Genomic DNA, 17,924 nt, shown 5'->3' with positions numbered 1-17,924 from the left:
ACAACATATTTTTTCTATTTCACTTTCTATGGAAATTTCCTTTAAGCCTTGAATATCTTGTCAATTTTAAAAATGTTAAATAACATTGTCTTCAACTTCTATACACTCAAGTTACTTTGGTTGGAAAAGTTATTTTTCCTAAGAATTAAGGAATAGTAATTTTTAAGAATAAAAAAAATGAAATAGAATAATTATTCTTTTATTTAATTTGATAGCAATAATGAAAGTTTCATTTTTGGTTCCACATGATAAATAATAGAATGGTAAAATTTCTCATGGTGCAAAATTAAATAATAAATATTTTTAGATAATGTTTATTTAAGATTTATATGTTCAGCACCCAAAACAATTTCAATAACATAAAAGTTAAAAGAGAAGTTTTTTTCACAATTCTAAAAAAATTCTATACAATATCAATTTTTATATTACTATTTAAATATATATAAAAAATATAAAATAACTTTAAACAATATTTCTAATACTTAATATGCCCACATCATACAGTCTTAATTAAGCCAAAAAAAGCATTTTTTTTTGGTCCATAAATAGTTTACAAATCAAATACTTTTTCACGAAAACTCTTCACAATGCGTTTGAATGAAACTGAGAGTCATAAAAATTTCATGAAATTTCTTTCCCCGTAGAACACTTTTGGGCAATCAAAAGATGTATTCGTTGGAGTATTTGGTCCTAAAATTATTAGCATCTCTAAAGACATACAATCATATACTTCTAAATATATTTGAAATGTTTAGTAACATATTTCTGAATGCTTTTAATGATGAAAACCCACCCGTACTCGCACAGCCGACAACTCACTGGGTGCAGATCCAATACAGATGAAGACCGAGCCAATCACTAGGACTCAAGGCAAACAATTAAGGATAAACTGACTGGTTTTATATAGGGAGCTATCAATTCTTAAAAGGGCTTGTCAATGTCTAAAGATACAAAGTCTTTTCTAAGCATCCACGTGGTGGAGACTGGTACGGACCCGGATAGCTATTTTAGTGCATTTTTGGATGTCGGGCAGCAAAGAATGGATTTAACACTTCATGAATTCAATGAATATCACTAAGAAGTTATGGAATCAAGAAAAGGCAGAATCAAATGCATCTAAAATTGTCTTTTGCGCATAGAAGGAGTTTTTAGCCGAAAATGCTGTTTTTATTGCTGACTTTAATGTATTTTGTTGTTTTGACATTTTCTCTTTGTTCCAATCAAGGGCAACATATGGGGATCATAAATAATCCTATTTGGCATTCCACATGGCTTATGGGAGCTGATTTGGAGCCTTTACAAGCTGAAAATTGGTCAAAGATACCTTAGTGGTTAAACTAGTCAACTAGTTTCCTAATTAGAGTTTGACTTTTTGTTTTAGGAAATTAGTCTTTTATTTGGTTATTTATTTATTTATTTGTTGGAGAAATTAACTTAGGAAAGTTATTATTTTATTATTTTGTCTTAGCTTTTTAGAGTTTATTGTTTTGTAACTTTAACCTATTGAAGGTTTATTTTTCAAGGAGAACACACTTTCAATATTGTTCAAAAAATTATTTGTGAGATAGAATTTCTCTTTGTTATCTTTGAACACCTTTAGAGAGTGAGTGTTTTAGTTTTGATTTATCAATAGGGCTTCCATAACCTATTGTGATGTTTTCATTATACCAAGATTTCTAATCACAAGTTGGTTAGGGGTTAAGGTTTTACCATAAGAACTTGAACTTAATTGAGATTCGGGCTAATATAATAATGGTTTAGGCCTGAGTCGACCTAGGTTCGTATCATTTGGTATCATAGCTAATATTTTATTCAGATTTGATCTATCTTATTTGTTTTATTTTGTTTTGTGTTAATCTACAATTTTAGCATTAGGTTAAGATTGTTCTTAGTCCATACACGTTCTGCATTTAAAAAAGAAAAGAAAATTTTCTAGTCAAATTAGGTTTCCTTGTTTTACTGTAATTTTGTCTCCTAGTTTGTTGGTTGTTTTTCATCATTGTTCTTGTTAATTTGGTTTAGTGTTGATCTTTCTTTTCTGTTTTCATCTTAGTTAGTTGCATTCATATATTCAAAAAAAAAAAAAAAAAAAAAACAAAGGAGTTTTGAAAGCATATTGCATAAAAAACTAAAAATTGCGCAATTTATTATTATTGAAGTGAGGTATCAGGTTTAGTGGAATTTTGGTTGCAATTTTTGTTGTTGATTCTTGCTATTGGAGTTGTGTTTGTGTTCTGTGAGTGAATTAAAAAAAAAAGGAGGAAAAGAGGGATTTATGGCAACAAATCACAAATTCACAAAAAATTGCAAATTTATATTTTGTGGTCACGGGTTTGGTTTTTGTTGTCTTTGAAGTTACGGGTTTTGCTTAGTTTGGTACTTCTGAAAATTGTTTTGTTATCATTCTATTTGTAATTAAAAAAAAAAAAACAGATCAAAAAAAAAAAAAAAAAGAGCCAAAAGCCGAGTATTAAAAAAAAAAGAAACTGCACAAAAGGCCGGTTTGTTGAATTTGGAGTTTAAAATTTGTTTAAGTTGGAAATTTTGAATCGTAAAATTTGGAGTTGCTGGAAATTCAATTTTGCTGCTGGATATTTGAATTTTGAGTGCTACAATTATTTTGATTAAAATTGATAAAGGATTTGACATAAAAACTTAAATTACAGAAACAACAATCAACAACTATTCCTTAGTTTGTTTGAATTGATTCTTGTTCGCTATTTGAATCTCTTTTCTATATTTTATCCTTGAATTATTGGTTTATTAATATTTTGGTCAGTTTTTTTTATTCATTCCGAAAATTTGCTTGTTGATTTACCTTTTTTTGCTAGAAAAAGCCGAGAACTAGGTTTTATTAATTCACTCGGTATTACTTGTTTTTTGCTACTATTTTGTTGATAAGTTTAATTAGAACATGCTTATGATCTAGTTGTTATTTTATGTGTATTTTAATTATAACTTTGAGATAGTTCTTTAAGTGAAAAAAGGCAAGAGAGTGTGAGCTTAAAAAATGGTAAAAACCGAAACTAGTGTGCAAACATTGGTGTCGAGATCTTATTTGAGTGAAACACATGAGGGAGTGAATTTGGTGAGGATTTATTTTATTTTTGCAATATTTTTACTAACATGGCAACTTCGAGGATAAAGAAAGGAGATAGATCATTAAGGATTAATGAAAAAGAATCCGTGGGGTTCAAAGATGATTCAAGAGCAACGGGAATTGGAGGCGAATATATTGATATGATGGCGATCATGGAACAACTCCAACGGATGAATGATCATTTTGATCACCTAGATCAAAGATTAGACAGAGTGGAAAATTCTCAAGGTGGGCTGAATACAAGGTTTGAGGCACATGGTGGCCGAGGTCGAGGAGGTAAAAGGTGACCTAGAGAAGAATTCGGGGAAGTTAACATTGGAGATGATTTTGAAGAGGAGGTTGATGATATTTTTGAACTCCAAGGAAGGAAAACCTATGGGAGACCAGCAAGGAATGAGGATGATGATCTTAGAAATATTAAGGTCAACATACCACCTTTTATGGGAAAAGGTGACCCGGAGGCTTACTTAGAGTGGGAGGAGCGAATGGAGATGATTTGACTGTCATAACTATTCGGAGGCTGAGAAAATTAAATTGGCAGCTTTGGAATTTGGTCATACACTCCAATGGTGGACAAATGAGCAAAGTACCCGAAGAAGAGTTGGAGATGAACCCATCACTACTTGGCAACAAATGAAAGGAGCATTAGAAAAAGGTTTGTACCAAGTCATTACCATAGGTTGCTGCATCAAAAACTCCAATCATTATCACAAGGTAGTAGTTTTGCGGAGGATTATTACAAGGAGATGGAGATATTCATGGTGAGATTGAGCATGAATGAGGATAGAGAAGCAACCATGGCATGGTTTCTAAGTGGGTTGAATCGAGAGATAGCTAATCAATTGGAATTACAAAAATATGTGGAATTGGAAGAGATGTTGCATGTCGCTATCAAGCTTGAGAAGTACATGGTTTGGAGGAGTATCAAATAGCAGGAGGTTATATCTAAGTGTTTGGAGAAGCAATCCCACATATGACAACAAACCAAAACCGAAGCTAGGTGAGGAAAGCACCAATTGGCCAAAAAGGGAAGCCAAAGCTGAATATGTCTGAGCACCAAGGAATGAAGGTATTCAGATCCTAAACCTTGTAGAAATCATGATGTTGTGTGTTTTAAATGCCAGGGACGAGGACACATTGCTAGTCAATGCTCAAATAGGAGGGTCATGGTGCGAAAAGTAATGGTGAGTTAGAATCGGAAAGTGAAGAAAATGGAGGTGAAATTGAGCAAGAAGTGGAAGAACTTGAAGATGAAGCCGAGACTTTAAATGCTTCAAATGCCGAATTGAGCTTGGTGACTAGGAGAGTCTTGACCGTGTACAAAGATGAGGATCAAATACAAAGAGAGAACATCTTCCACACTCATTGTAAAATCCAAGGTAAGGTTTGTAGTATGATAATTGATAGTGGAAGTTGTGCAAATGTAATTAGTAATGTTGTGTAAATGTAATTAGTAATGTTGTGGTGGAACAATTAAACATCCTGAACCATACAGATTACAATGGATTAATGATAGTAGTGAAATTAAAATAAACAAACAAGCCAAAGCAAAATTCAACATTGATAAATTTGTGGAAGTTGTTTTGTATGATGTTGTGCCTATGCATGCCGGACATATTTTATTAGGTAGGCTATGATAATTTGACAAAGATACTAGACATTATGGTCGAGAGAATGCTATTGTTTTTAGATTTAAAGGTAGCTTGAACCATTGACTCCTAAGGAAGTATTTAAAGACCAACTTCAAATACAATAACGGAGGGAGGCCAAAAAGCTCAAAGAAAGAACTAGTGTGGCACCCACAACCAAGTAAGTACTATAAAACCCAAATTGAGTGGAAAAACAAAGAAAAAGCCGAAAGTGAGAAAAGAGAAGGAAAAACCAAGAGTGAGGTGAAAGTAGTGGAATCCATGAGAGAGAAAGAAAAAGAGAGGAAAAAGAAGAATAATAAAAACTTTTATCTTAGCTTTGGAGATGTTAACAAAGCCATTTTGAGTAGGAAACCATTGCTGGTTATGATTTATAAAGATGCGTATTTAAAGGATCAAGCTAACCTTGAAGAACTTGAATTACCAAGTTCTATTTCTTCTCTTTTACAGTAATTTGATGATGTCTTTCGGGATGAAATTCCTAATGGTTTATCACCTATTTGAGGGATTGAACATCAAATTGATTTTTTGCCAGAAGCTGCAATTCCTAATAGACCTGCATATAGGAGTAATCCCAAGGAGACAAAGGAGCTACAAAGGTATGCAAGTGAGTTGCTTGACAAATGTTACATTCATGAGCGTATGAGTCCATGTACTGTTTCTGTTTTATTAGTATCTAAGAAAGATGGATCATGGTGCATGTGTGTTGATTGTGAGCCATAAATAATATTACCATTAAGTATAGACATCCAATTCCTAGATTAGATGATATACTTGATGAATTACATGGTGCATGCATGTTTTCAAATATTGATCTTAGGAGTGGGTACCATCAAATTAGAATGGAAGAAGATGATGAATGGAAAACCGCATTAAAAACTAAGTATGGATTGCATGAATGGTTAGTGATGCCTTTTGGTTTAACTAATGCACCTATTACTTCATGAAATTAATGAATCATGTCATGCGTCCATTTATTGGTAAATTTGTGGTTGTTTATTTTAATGATATTTTAGTGTATAGCCGAAACCTTGATCAGCATGTAGGACATCTTAGGCAGGTTTTAAACATTCTTAGGAAAGAAAGGTTATTTGTTAACATGAAAAAGTGTGATTTTTGCAAAGATGAATTTGTTTTTCTAGGATTTGTTGTAAGTGCTATAGGAATTAAAGTTGATCAATCCAAGGTGCAAGCAATTCAAGAGTGGCCGAAACCCATCTCCATTACCCAAGTGAGGAGCTTTCATGGTTTGGCTAAGTTTTATCGAAGATTTGTCAAGGATTTTAGCAACATCGCAGCACCTTTGACTGAAGTTGTAAAGAAGAATGTTGGCTTAAAATGGGGGGAAGTACAAGATAAATCTTTTAATTTGTTAAAAGAAAAATTAACCAATGCATCTTTATTAGTTTTACCAAAATGTTCTAAGACTTTTGAAATTGAATGTGATGTTTTGGATGTAGGTATTGGAGCTGTTTAATGTAAGAAGGAAGACTCATAGCCTACTTTAGTGAGAAATTGAATGGGGCTGCCCTAAACTATCAAGAGATGTATGCTCTGGTAAGGGCTTTGGAAACGTGGTAGCATTATTTAATACCAAAGGAGTTTGTCATTCATATAGATCATGAATCTTTGAAGCACATTAAAGATCAAGAAAAGCTCAGCCGATGCATTATCCCAAATGTATGCACTATTTTCTACCTTAGATGCTAGATTGCTAGGATTTGAACAATTGAAAGAACTTTATGAGCATGACAGTGAATTTGGTGAAATATTTTGGATCTGTACAAAACATAGGTTTAATAAATTTTACATCTTTGAGGGATATTTGTTTAGGGAAAACCAACTTTGTGTGCCTAATTATAGAATTGAGGAATTGTTAGTGAGGGAAGGTCATGGTGGTGGTTTAATGGGTTATTTTGGTGTTTTAAAAACTTTATCCTTGCTACAAAACATTTTTATTGGCCTAACATGAGGAGAGATGTAAAGAGAATATGTAAAAGATGCTTGCCAAAAAGGCAAGTCTAAATTGAAGCCGCATGGTTTGTACTTTGCTTATTTCAACCTTTCCTTGGGTGGATTTATCTATGGATTTTGTTCTTAGTTTACCTAGGTCCAAAACAAGTAAAGATTCAATTTTTTTTGCTGTGGATAGATTTTCTAAGATAGCACATTTTATTGCATGTAGTAAAACTGATGATGCATCTAATGTTGCTAATTTATTCTTTAAGGAAATTGTGAGGTTGCATAGTATGCCTAGAACAATTGTTTCAGATGGGGATGCTAAGTTCTTAAATTATTTTTGGAAAACTTTCTGGGCTAAGTTAGGAACTAAACTTTTATTTTTAACTATTTATCATCCACAAACTGATAGATAAACTAAAGTAGTAAATAGCACTTAAACTAAAGTAGTAAATAGCACTTTGTCTGCATTGTTAAGGGCTTTAATTAGTAGGAATTTAAGAACTTGGGAAGAATGTTTACCACATGTTGAATTTACTTATAATAGATATTTGCATTCAGCTACTAAATATACTCCATTTGAGATTGTTTGTAGTTTTAATCCTTTGACTCCATTAGATTTATCTCCTTTACCTTTAAGTGAACATGCTAATCTATATGGAAAGCAAAAAGCTGATTTAGTGAAGCAGATTCATGAGAAGACCAAGGCAAATATTGAGAGGAGGATTGAGCAATATGCAAGGAATGCTAACCAAGCTAAATTAAAGTTGTTTTTGAAACTGGAGATTGGGTTTGGTTGCATTTAAGAAAGGAGACGTTTCCCGAGCAAAGAAAGTCCCAGCTTATGCCACATGGAGATGGACCTTTTCAAGTTTTGGAGCAGATTAATGAGAATGCTTATAAGCTTGACTTACCGAGTGAGTATAATGTTAGTGCTACATTTAATGTTGCTTATTTATCTCCTTTTTATACAGGTGATGATTTTGACTTGAGGTCAAATCCTTTTCAAGAGGAGGGGAATGATAAGAATCTGCCTGTACCCACACAACCAACAACCCGCTGGGGTACTGATCCAATACAGATGAAGACCGGGCCAATCAAAAGGGCTCAAACCAAGAGATTTAAGGACAAACTGGCTGGTTTTATATAGGGAGTTATCAATTCTCAAAAGGGCTTGTCAATACCCGAAGATACAAAGCCTGTTTTAAGCATCCAAGTGGTGGAGGCCAAAACGGACCCGGGTAGCTGTTTTAGTGCATTTTTTGACTTTGGACAGCAAGGAATTGTCCAACACTCCATGAATTTAATGAATATCACTAAGAAGTCATGGAATCAAGATAATGCAAATCAAATGCATATAAAATGGTGGTTTGCGCATAGAAGGAGTTTTTGGCCGAAAATGCTGTTTTTGTTGCTGGCTTTACTATATTTTGTTGTTTTGGCATTTTCTCTTTATTCCAATCAAGGGAAACGTATGGGGATCATAAATAATCCTATTTAGCATCCTACATGGCCTATGGAAGCTGATTTGGAGCCTTTACAAGCTGGAAATTAGTTAAAGATACCTTAGTAATCAAACTAGTCAACTAGTTTCCTAGTTCGAGTTTGACTTTTTGTTTTAAGAAATGAGTCTTCTATTTGGTTTTTATTTATTTATTTGCTGAAAAAATTAACTTAGGAAAGTTATTATTTATTATTTCTATTATAAATTAATTAATTCCTAATTCAAAATAAAGAAATTAATTAATCAAATTATAATTAGGAAAGCGATGGAATTTCGGCCACATTAGAAAATTGACAATGCTTGGTCGATTTTGTCTTAGCTTTTTAGGGTTTATTGCTTTGTAACTTTAACCTATTTGAAGGTTTATTTTTCAAAGAGAACACACCTTCAATATTATTCAGAAAATTATTTGTGAGATAGAATTTTTCTTTATTCTCTTTGAACACCTAAAACACCGTTAAAAAGTGAGTATTTTAGCTTTGATTTATCAATAGTCCATAACCTATTGTGGCGTTTTTATTATACCAAGGTTTCTAATCATAGGTTGGTTAGGAGTTAATGTTTTGCCATACGAACTTGAACTTAATTGAGATCCATGCTAACATAATACAGGTTTAGGCGCGAGTTGACCTAGGTTCGTATCATTTAAGATATTCAATCACATACTTCTAAATATATCTGAGATGTTTATATTTAAAAATGTTCTATCATATACTTTTAAATATATTTAAGATGAACAAGTCACATACTTCTAAACATATTTGAAATATTCAATTTTATACTTTTGAATACAAATATATATAATTAGTAAATATCCTTAATAATAATTTGGTGTAAAAATATAAATTTGTAATAGTACTGCATAAAGCTTATTTTGCAGTGTAATTAGAACTTCTAAAATTAAAATAAAGACATGAAATAAATGCTTAATTAGAATATTCTTATTATTGCTAATCAACTTAACAATTTTTTTCATGAACCTAGATGACATAAAAAAGAAAAATGAAAACAACCTTCTAATTAATTCCACAATTGTCTTGACTAAATTTCAAATAAATATCAATTCTGTGTTAGTGCTAATACACAAAATAAATCAAATTAAAAATAGATCAAAACATATAGATCAATAAACTACAATACAGTAGAATTATACTCCCTCAATTTATACACATTCATAAACTGTATTTCAATTAGATATATATATATATATATATATAATTTACTAACCATTAAAATGTAGCCATTGATATATCAAATCCTTTGAATCCTCGAACTTGGAAAATAAATAACAAAAACATTGGAGTAGTTCCTAATGTATGCACTCATCTCTAACATTTCTCCTTTAATATTTCACCAAACATGTACCATAAATGCCTCAAGCCTTAATCTCTCAATGTCATATTAAGATAAGTTAAATTATGACTTATCCCCCAATTTTATATATACATAAAATAATTAGTAATAACAATAATAATAGTAATAATAATAATAATCTTAAAATAGGGAATAAATCAACTAGATTTTTAAAGAGAATAGATCCTTCAATTCAATGGGCCGACTAAAGTATTATAGAGAGTGTGTACCCAAAAGCTCTATTACAAAAGTCAGTTAACAAGATACTTCCATTACTAGCATAAACAAGCTTTGTAAGTAAGTTATACGATTATGGTTAATCCATATAAAATATTTAACATTCAGAAAAAGAGGATTAAGAGAGTTTAGACTAAAATAATCCAAGGATTTTTGTTGCTTAATCAAAGTTCACCATTAACAAATGCTTTAACCCATTCTTCTTTTTAATAATCTGCAATGCTAAAGAAAACATCAACTAGCTCATCTTGACAAGCAATCAATTTTGTTGCTTTGTGACGATCTTTCACATTAAGACCTAGTAATTTCAGCAAGTCCTCATAATTTTTAATCGATTTTAAGATGCTATTGTAGTCTATCTTGCATCCTTAAATTAGAAGCCAAGCATACTTGGAACTTCTATCATTGCTTCCATCATATTTTCTTCATTTTTGTTACTTTTCCTAGTTGAAAGTCCCTCATCTTTGCTAGTATGGAATGTATGCAGGTCTTCTTCAAGATAATATATCCATCTTTTGCATTTTTCTCAATACCATCACTTTCTTTTTCTTTCATATCTAAATTTTTAGCGATATCAATCAGTGATTCTACATCTTTTCATTGACATGGTCTTTTACATACATAATACTTGGATCTTCATAAAGTAGAAAAGATTCATTTCTAAATGGAACTGCCTTGCTATGACTCGATAAAGACAAATGCAAAATTAGTAATGCCCTTTGTAGTAATACACTTTTTCACATCATCCTATTTAAGGCTTAGTTTGGTAATGATTTTGGGATTCTTAGAATCCATTATAAATTATTTAGGTGTTTGGTAAAAGTACAATAAGACTGAATATTTGAGAGAAGTTTGATAGTTACATAGTAGTTTCTAGAATTAGGTTTTGGCGTGATTTCAAAAACCTGATTCTCTCATAATCAGGATAGATAAATTTAAATATCTAAAATACCCTTAATTAATTAATATAATAACACATATTTATCTTTTGATCTAATAGACAATCATACTCAGATTAAAACTCTTTCATAATAAAAAATAAAATAAAATTTTAATATGAATCAACCATTTTAATATCTAAATCAAAGTAATATAGGTACACAGTTAGATTTAAGTAAGATCCATCCTTAATGATTATTGGATCATATCAAAAACTAGAATTAATAGTTCAAAAAGTAATCAAATATGAGTTTAGTAACTAACTAAAGCCCTCTTTATGGAAAGTGAACTCATCAGGATGTGGTGATTAATAAATATAGTTTTAAATCTTAATCTTTGATGTAATTCAAAAGCTGAAAAATGAAAATCCCATGCTCATTCTAATATTAAGAATCTTATTTCAGCATGACTATATATATATATAAACGATCTCATATTAATCCTCATATTAAAGATCTTATATAAATCTAACTATATATACATAAACAAATAATATTTTGGTTGATAAGTATTTATTTTAAAATTCAGATTTGAACCAAAAAAAAAAATCAAAAATCATATTGTTTTTTATTTTATTTTATAAAAAGTAATAACTTGTATACATACATTATGTCTGTTTCAATAATTGTAAAATTTACAGCAATTTAATTTAATATGTTACCTAAAACTTATTTGTAACTTTCATACCTTACAATATTTTTATTAACATGAATTACCAACTATTTTATTGATTATTCTTTCAGCATAACAAAAGTTAATTCTTTATTCATTAGATATAGCTTATTCTTTTAAAATTCAAGCATTCGCAAACTAAGCTTAAATCAAGATGTGTTACTACCTAGTCACCATCTCATGAACAATTGAAAATAATTTTTTAATGTTTTTGATTCTTTTAAAATTCAAGCATTACCAAACTAAGCTTAAATCCACATGTGTTACAACCCAGTCAACATCTCATGAACAATTTGAAAATCATTTTTTAATGTTTTTAATCTTTATTCAATATATGGTTTGGCTTTTAATCCAGCATTTGGTAATTCAGCTGAAAGTTTTCCCCTCAACATTTTCACGTATCCATGCCTAAATGAAAAATCCTTTTGATTCATTATGCAATTGGACTAATGCTTCAAGAATTTTGATATCTTTAGCATGTGTTCACTTTCTTTTATTATAATCTTGAATAGGTGGTTTTCATGTTGCATAAAAATTAGGAATATAATACAACAAATATAACAAATAATGTATTATGTATTATATTAACTACTAAAAAATAAAATATCAATATGAAAACAAATTATACAATGTGAAATCAAACAAAAGTAAAATCACACACCTTTGCATTGGGTTTGGGACATTAATATAAAATTAAAAATTAGCTTACGAACTAAAAGAAGAAGCAGCTGGAGGTGGAAGTGTTGGCCTAGTAACACTAGACATGCCCATAAAATTCTACTACTTCTATCACATTGCTTAAATGTCTAAATGTATACCAATTAATATATAAATTATGCGTTTTTACCCATCAATAATTCCAAGAGTTTAAAATTATAAAATGTATTGGAGCTAGAGCTGCAAAATATTTGAAATTAATTTAATGCTATTAGATCTTTAAATTATAATAAAAAAATTAAGGCATGTACATAACTCGTTCTAAACTAAATCATTAGTGAACAACATAGTACCTTTACATTCTATAGGGAAGCCACCCATGTTACATGTAAAATTGATGTATTATGCATTATATTTAACTAATGAAAAAAATAAAATATCAATATGAAAATAAATTATACAATGTCAAATCAAACAAAAGAAAAATCACTCACCAATCTAGTCATTACATTTATTAAGAAAAAAATAAGGGTAATTGGTGCATATCTTTTTTAAACTACACGTATTTTGGCATTTTAGTCCTTGAACATTTTTTTTGGGTACTTTGATACGAATCTAGGACAACCTGCACCTAAATCCGTATTATATTAATTTGGATCTAATTATGTTCAAGTTCTAATGGCCACCTTGGCCCTTAATCAACCTATTATTAGAAATTTTGGATGATGAAGGTATCACAATAGGTGATGGATTTCCTATTGATAAGTCAAACTAAAACACTCACTCATTAATGATGTTTTAGGTGTTCAAAGAGAATAAAGAGAATTCAATCTTACAAATAATTTTCTGTATGAATAAGATACTCTACATTATTGATAAAATAAGCCCTTAAATAAGCTAAAAAAGTAACAAAATAAAACCTTAATTAACTAGATTAAACTGGCCACATAGAATAGGAAACCTAATGATGGCTGAAAATCACCTCCTTTCTTAATATAATTTGGATTAATTAATTCCTCAATTTTGAAATAGAAACTAATTAATTTATAATGAAAATAATAAAATAATAACTTTCCTAAGTTGATTTGTCCAAAAAATTAATAAATAGAAACCAAATAAAAGACTAATTTTTTAAAACAAAAAGTTAAAATCAAATTAGGAAAGAAATTGACTATCTTTCTAAGTAAGCTAACTTTAACCAATATCCAGCATGTTTGGGCTCCAAATCAGCTTCCATATTCCATTTAGGATTTCATATATGATTAATAATGATACCACACGTTTTCCCTTGATTGGAATAGGTCAAACTTGCTTGAACAAGAAGAACAGTCAAAGTCAGCGGCTAAACAGCACATTTATGGCCAAATTGACTTGCTATCCATACAAGTCCATTTTAGATGCTTTTCATTCTGCCTTGGTTGGATTTCATATCCTCTTAATGATATTCATTGAATCCATGAAGTGTTGGAACCATATTTTGCTGCTCAGAGTCCATATTTGTACGAAAACAACTATCCGGGTCCGTATTGGCCTTTACCACTTGTATGCTTAAAATGAGTCTTGTATCTTCGGGTATTGAAAAGCCCATTTGAGAATTAATTACTCCCTGGATAAAATAATTCAGGTTGTCTATAAATCTCTTAGCTTGAAACCTAGTGATTGGCCCGGTCTTCATCCGTATTGGCTCACACCCTAGCGGGTTGTTAGTTGTGCGGGCTCGGGCGGATTTTCATCATACTTTAGTACCTAAACTTGATTTTCTCTAGCAAAAATGGTCTTTAAATGTGTTTCCATCCATTCCCTAACCATTTTCATCAAGTGCATGTAACCAAACAAAGACATAGATTCGGGAGTAAATATGGTCATTTCACACTGAACCTCATGAAAACCAATTTTGCTTGACCTAAAATTGCATTCCATCTCAAATTTTGGTGATTTTGAACCTCATTAGGGTTAGCAAAGTGATTAGGGTTATACGAATTACATTTGATCTAAACCAATTTTATTCCTTACTTCTTTCTTCTCACTCTATTATTCTCTTCTTTGTTTTTTTCTCTAAAACTGTCATTGAACTAACCTAAATTCAAATGACACTAAGTAAAATTCCCAACTAAAATAGAAAAAAATAAAATTCAAGTATATAGGAAAATGAATTGTTGGGGATCCGATCTATTGCAGTAGTGACACTATCAGCCATGGATGCTCCACTGTCTTCTTGGAATGGCACCATACTTTAGTTCGCCGAAAAGAGAATGAACTTGTTCCCATTTTTGATTTATTATTATTATTTTCAGATTTATTTCTATTCCTCTTGGAATGAAAACAATATTGAAGGAAAGAATTTTAAGTAAGCAGCGATGCAAAGGGGCTCTTCCTTTACTCCTCTTCTTCTTGGTTCCTCCTGCCATAAATTCATTATGTTAGAGGTCTGTGAGGTTTTGGAACCTATCAGTTCTTTTTCCTTTTTCTTTTTCTTTTATTTATATTTATAATATTATTTTTATTTAATTGTGTATTAGATTTTTAGTTCTCTTAATTAAGAGGTAGTATTAACCAGTAATTCAAATTTTAAATTATTAGTTTGGTTTAAAGATACTGTTTAAATTATAATTATAATTTCTAAATTATAATTGAAAGATAACTTTAGCCAATAATCAAGCAAAAATTGTTTATATGAGTTTGGGGTGTGAAATGACCATGTTTACCCCTAAATTAACGTCTTTGTCTGATCACATGATAAACACATGATAAAAATCATTAGGGAATGGATGAAAACTTGTTTAAGGACCATTCACCATAAGAGATTTAGCTTTTACCGACAAAAAACAATTGTCAGCAAAGTACAATACTTATCGATAAATCTTTTACCGATGAATGTAATTTTATCGGCAATTTCATCGTCTATACTTCCTTTGTGATTGTATTTAGCGAGAAATTCTTAATTTCTCCCTGACTAATACTTTTGCCAAGAAAATGGGAATGTTTTTGCCAAAACTTATTGCCATCCAATATAAAGTCATTGGTAAAAACTTTTTGGCAGCAAAACATATCATCTAAAAAAGTGTTTTTGTATTTGTTTTTACCAATTAAAAATAAATTAGCAACAAAAATGTTTTGTGGCAATAAATATTTTGCTGTCAAAACTTTAATTTTGTCAGCCAAGGTCTTGCTTTTTTAGTGAGGCATCACTTTGGTTGGCAATAGGTTTTTCCCAACAAAATAACATATTTGATGGAAAATGTTTTCTTTTAGCAACGAAATGTTTTCTTGACAATAAGTATTTTGCTATCAAAATCTTAATTTTATTAGCAAAGATCTTGCTTTAAGGAAGGATGACTTTTGTTGGCAACAGTTTTTTTGGGCAAAATAAAGATTTTAATGGCAAATGTCTTCCTTTTAGGAAGGATTTTTTTTGTCGATAATTGGCTGATAAAATTTATAGGAAAAAAATTGTGGTTTTCGCAGCGAAATTGTATTTTGTTGGTAAATATCCAAGGTTTACCGAGAAAATATATGATTTGTAATTGCCATTTTACCAACAACAGAAGGTATTAGTAAGTAAAAAGCTTATGTTTTAATGATAAAAATATTTTGATATTAATGTTAGTTTTGCTGACAAAATGAAAGTTTGCTTTTATTGGCAAAAGTGTTTCCAATTTTTTTTTTTAAATTTTGTACAAATTATTACAATAAATTTTTTTATGATTTTTATTTAATTTTATTTTCTTGTAATTTTTTGTTGTTTTTTCCAATGCAAGCATTATAAAAATATTCATACTATATAAAAAGAATTAAACAAAAGATATATATCATACTACATGATGAGAGTTTATCCGTACTTTTACAACCGGCTACCCGCTGGGATGCTGATCTTGTACAAATGAAGACGGGGCCAATCATGAGGGCACAAGCTAAGAGATTCAAGGATAGTCTGGTTAGCTTTATACAAGTGTGATTCAAACTCAAGAGGGCATGACAATATTCGAAGATCCAAAGCCGTCTTATGCATCCAAGTTATGAAGGCGGATATGGACCCGTCAAGCTGTTTTGGAGTATTTATGGGTTTCGGGCAGCAAGGGATTAGTTTGTTAGCTTATGAATGAGATTAGGATAAAAAATAGGCCATGGAATCATGTCAAGTAGAAGCTAGAGTGACCAAATAGCACATTTGCGCATTAGCCTTCACTTTGGTTGAAAATGCACCATTTTGGTGCTGAGATTGATGTTTTTTGTTGTTCAAGCAAGTTTTTCTTATTCCAATCAAGGGCAACGTATGGGAACCAATATTAATCCTATTTGGCATCCTACATGGCATGTTAAAGCTGATTTGGAGCCAGAACTAGCTGGTGATTGGATAAAGACAGCTTAGTTGTAAAACTAGTCAACTAGTTTCCTAATCTGAAATTTGACTTTTGTTTTAGGAAATTAGTATTTTATTTTGATTTTTATTTATTTAATTGCTGGACAGATTACTTTAGGAAGGTTGATATTTTATTTTTTTGATTGTAAATTAATTCCTATTTCAAAATTAAGGAATTAATTAATCCAAAGTAGATTAGGAAAGTTGTGAATTTTGGCCACATCATAGTTTCTACACCTTTGTTTCCTAATCCTTGTTGGCCGAAATTACCATAATTGATTTAAGGTTTTTTTTTTTGTAACTTTAGCCTATTTAAGGGCTTATTTTTCAATGGAATGAGAGTTTAGAATATTATTCAAAAATTATTATGAGAAAGAATTCTCTTTATTCTCTTTGAACACCTAAAACACTTAATAAAAATCAAGTGTTTTAATTTGACTTATCAATAGGACATCCATCACCTATTGTGGTGTCTTCATCATATACCAAGGTTTCTAATCACAAGTTGATTAGGGGTCAAGATGACCATAAGAATCTGAACTTAATTTCTATCCAGGATAGTATAATACGGGTTTAGAAGCAAGTCGACCTAGATACGTATCATTTGGTATCAGAGTCGAATTTTGTTTGCTCTATTTGTTTTGTGTTGTTCTGCAATTTTAATGTTAGGTTAAGGTTGCTTCTATCTCATTCATATTCTGTATTAAAAAAAATAATAATAAATAAAATTTTCTACATAGCCGAATTTATCCCTTTTGTTAGCCAAAATTTTGTTTTCTAATTTGTTGGTTGTTTGCATAATTGTTCTTAGTAATTTGGTTTATTGTTGATTTTATTTGCTATTTTAATATTAATTAGCTGCATTCATATATTCAACTAAAAAAAGAAGAGAGGAGTGTTGAGAACAACTTGCATGAATGTACAATTTTTTTTTTGCCATTTGTTTTTGTTTGAAAAGTTTGGATCAGGTCTGTTGAATTTTTTGGCTTGAAGTTTGCATTTTTTGTGGTGAATTGTGCTACTGGAGATTGTGTGATATTATTGTGTTAGTGATAAAAAAAGAAAAAAAAAGAAAAGCCAAAGATTAAAAAAAAAATTGTAAAAGGCTGGTTTTGAGAGAATTGAAAGATTAAGATTGATTGGTATGGAATTTCAATAGTGATTATTTGGAGTTCCTGTTATTCATTCTATATTGCTGCTGGAGATTTGAATTTTAAGGGCTAAAACTGTTTAGATTAAAATTGGTTAAAGGATTTGAGACAAAGACTTAAATTACAAGAACTACAACCAACAACTATTCCATATTTTGTTCGAATTGTTTCTTGTTCGTTGTTTGAATCTCTTTTTTAAATTTTATCCTTGAATTTTTGGTTTCTTAATATTCTGATCTGGTCCTTATTGATTCTGAAAATTGCTTGTTGATTTACATTATTTTTGGTTAAAAGGCTGAGACTAGGATTTATCAATTCACTTGGTATTTGCTTGCTTTTTGTT

This window comes from Ziziphus jujuba, chromosome 11 (assembly GCF_031755915.1).
Source record: "Ziziphus jujuba cultivar Dongzao chromosome 11, ASM3175591v1".
NCBI classification, from domain to species: Eukaryota; Viridiplantae; Streptophyta; class Magnoliopsida; order Rosales; family Rhamnaceae; genus Ziziphus; species Ziziphus jujuba.
This window is presented reverse-complemented; position numbering follows the sequence as displayed.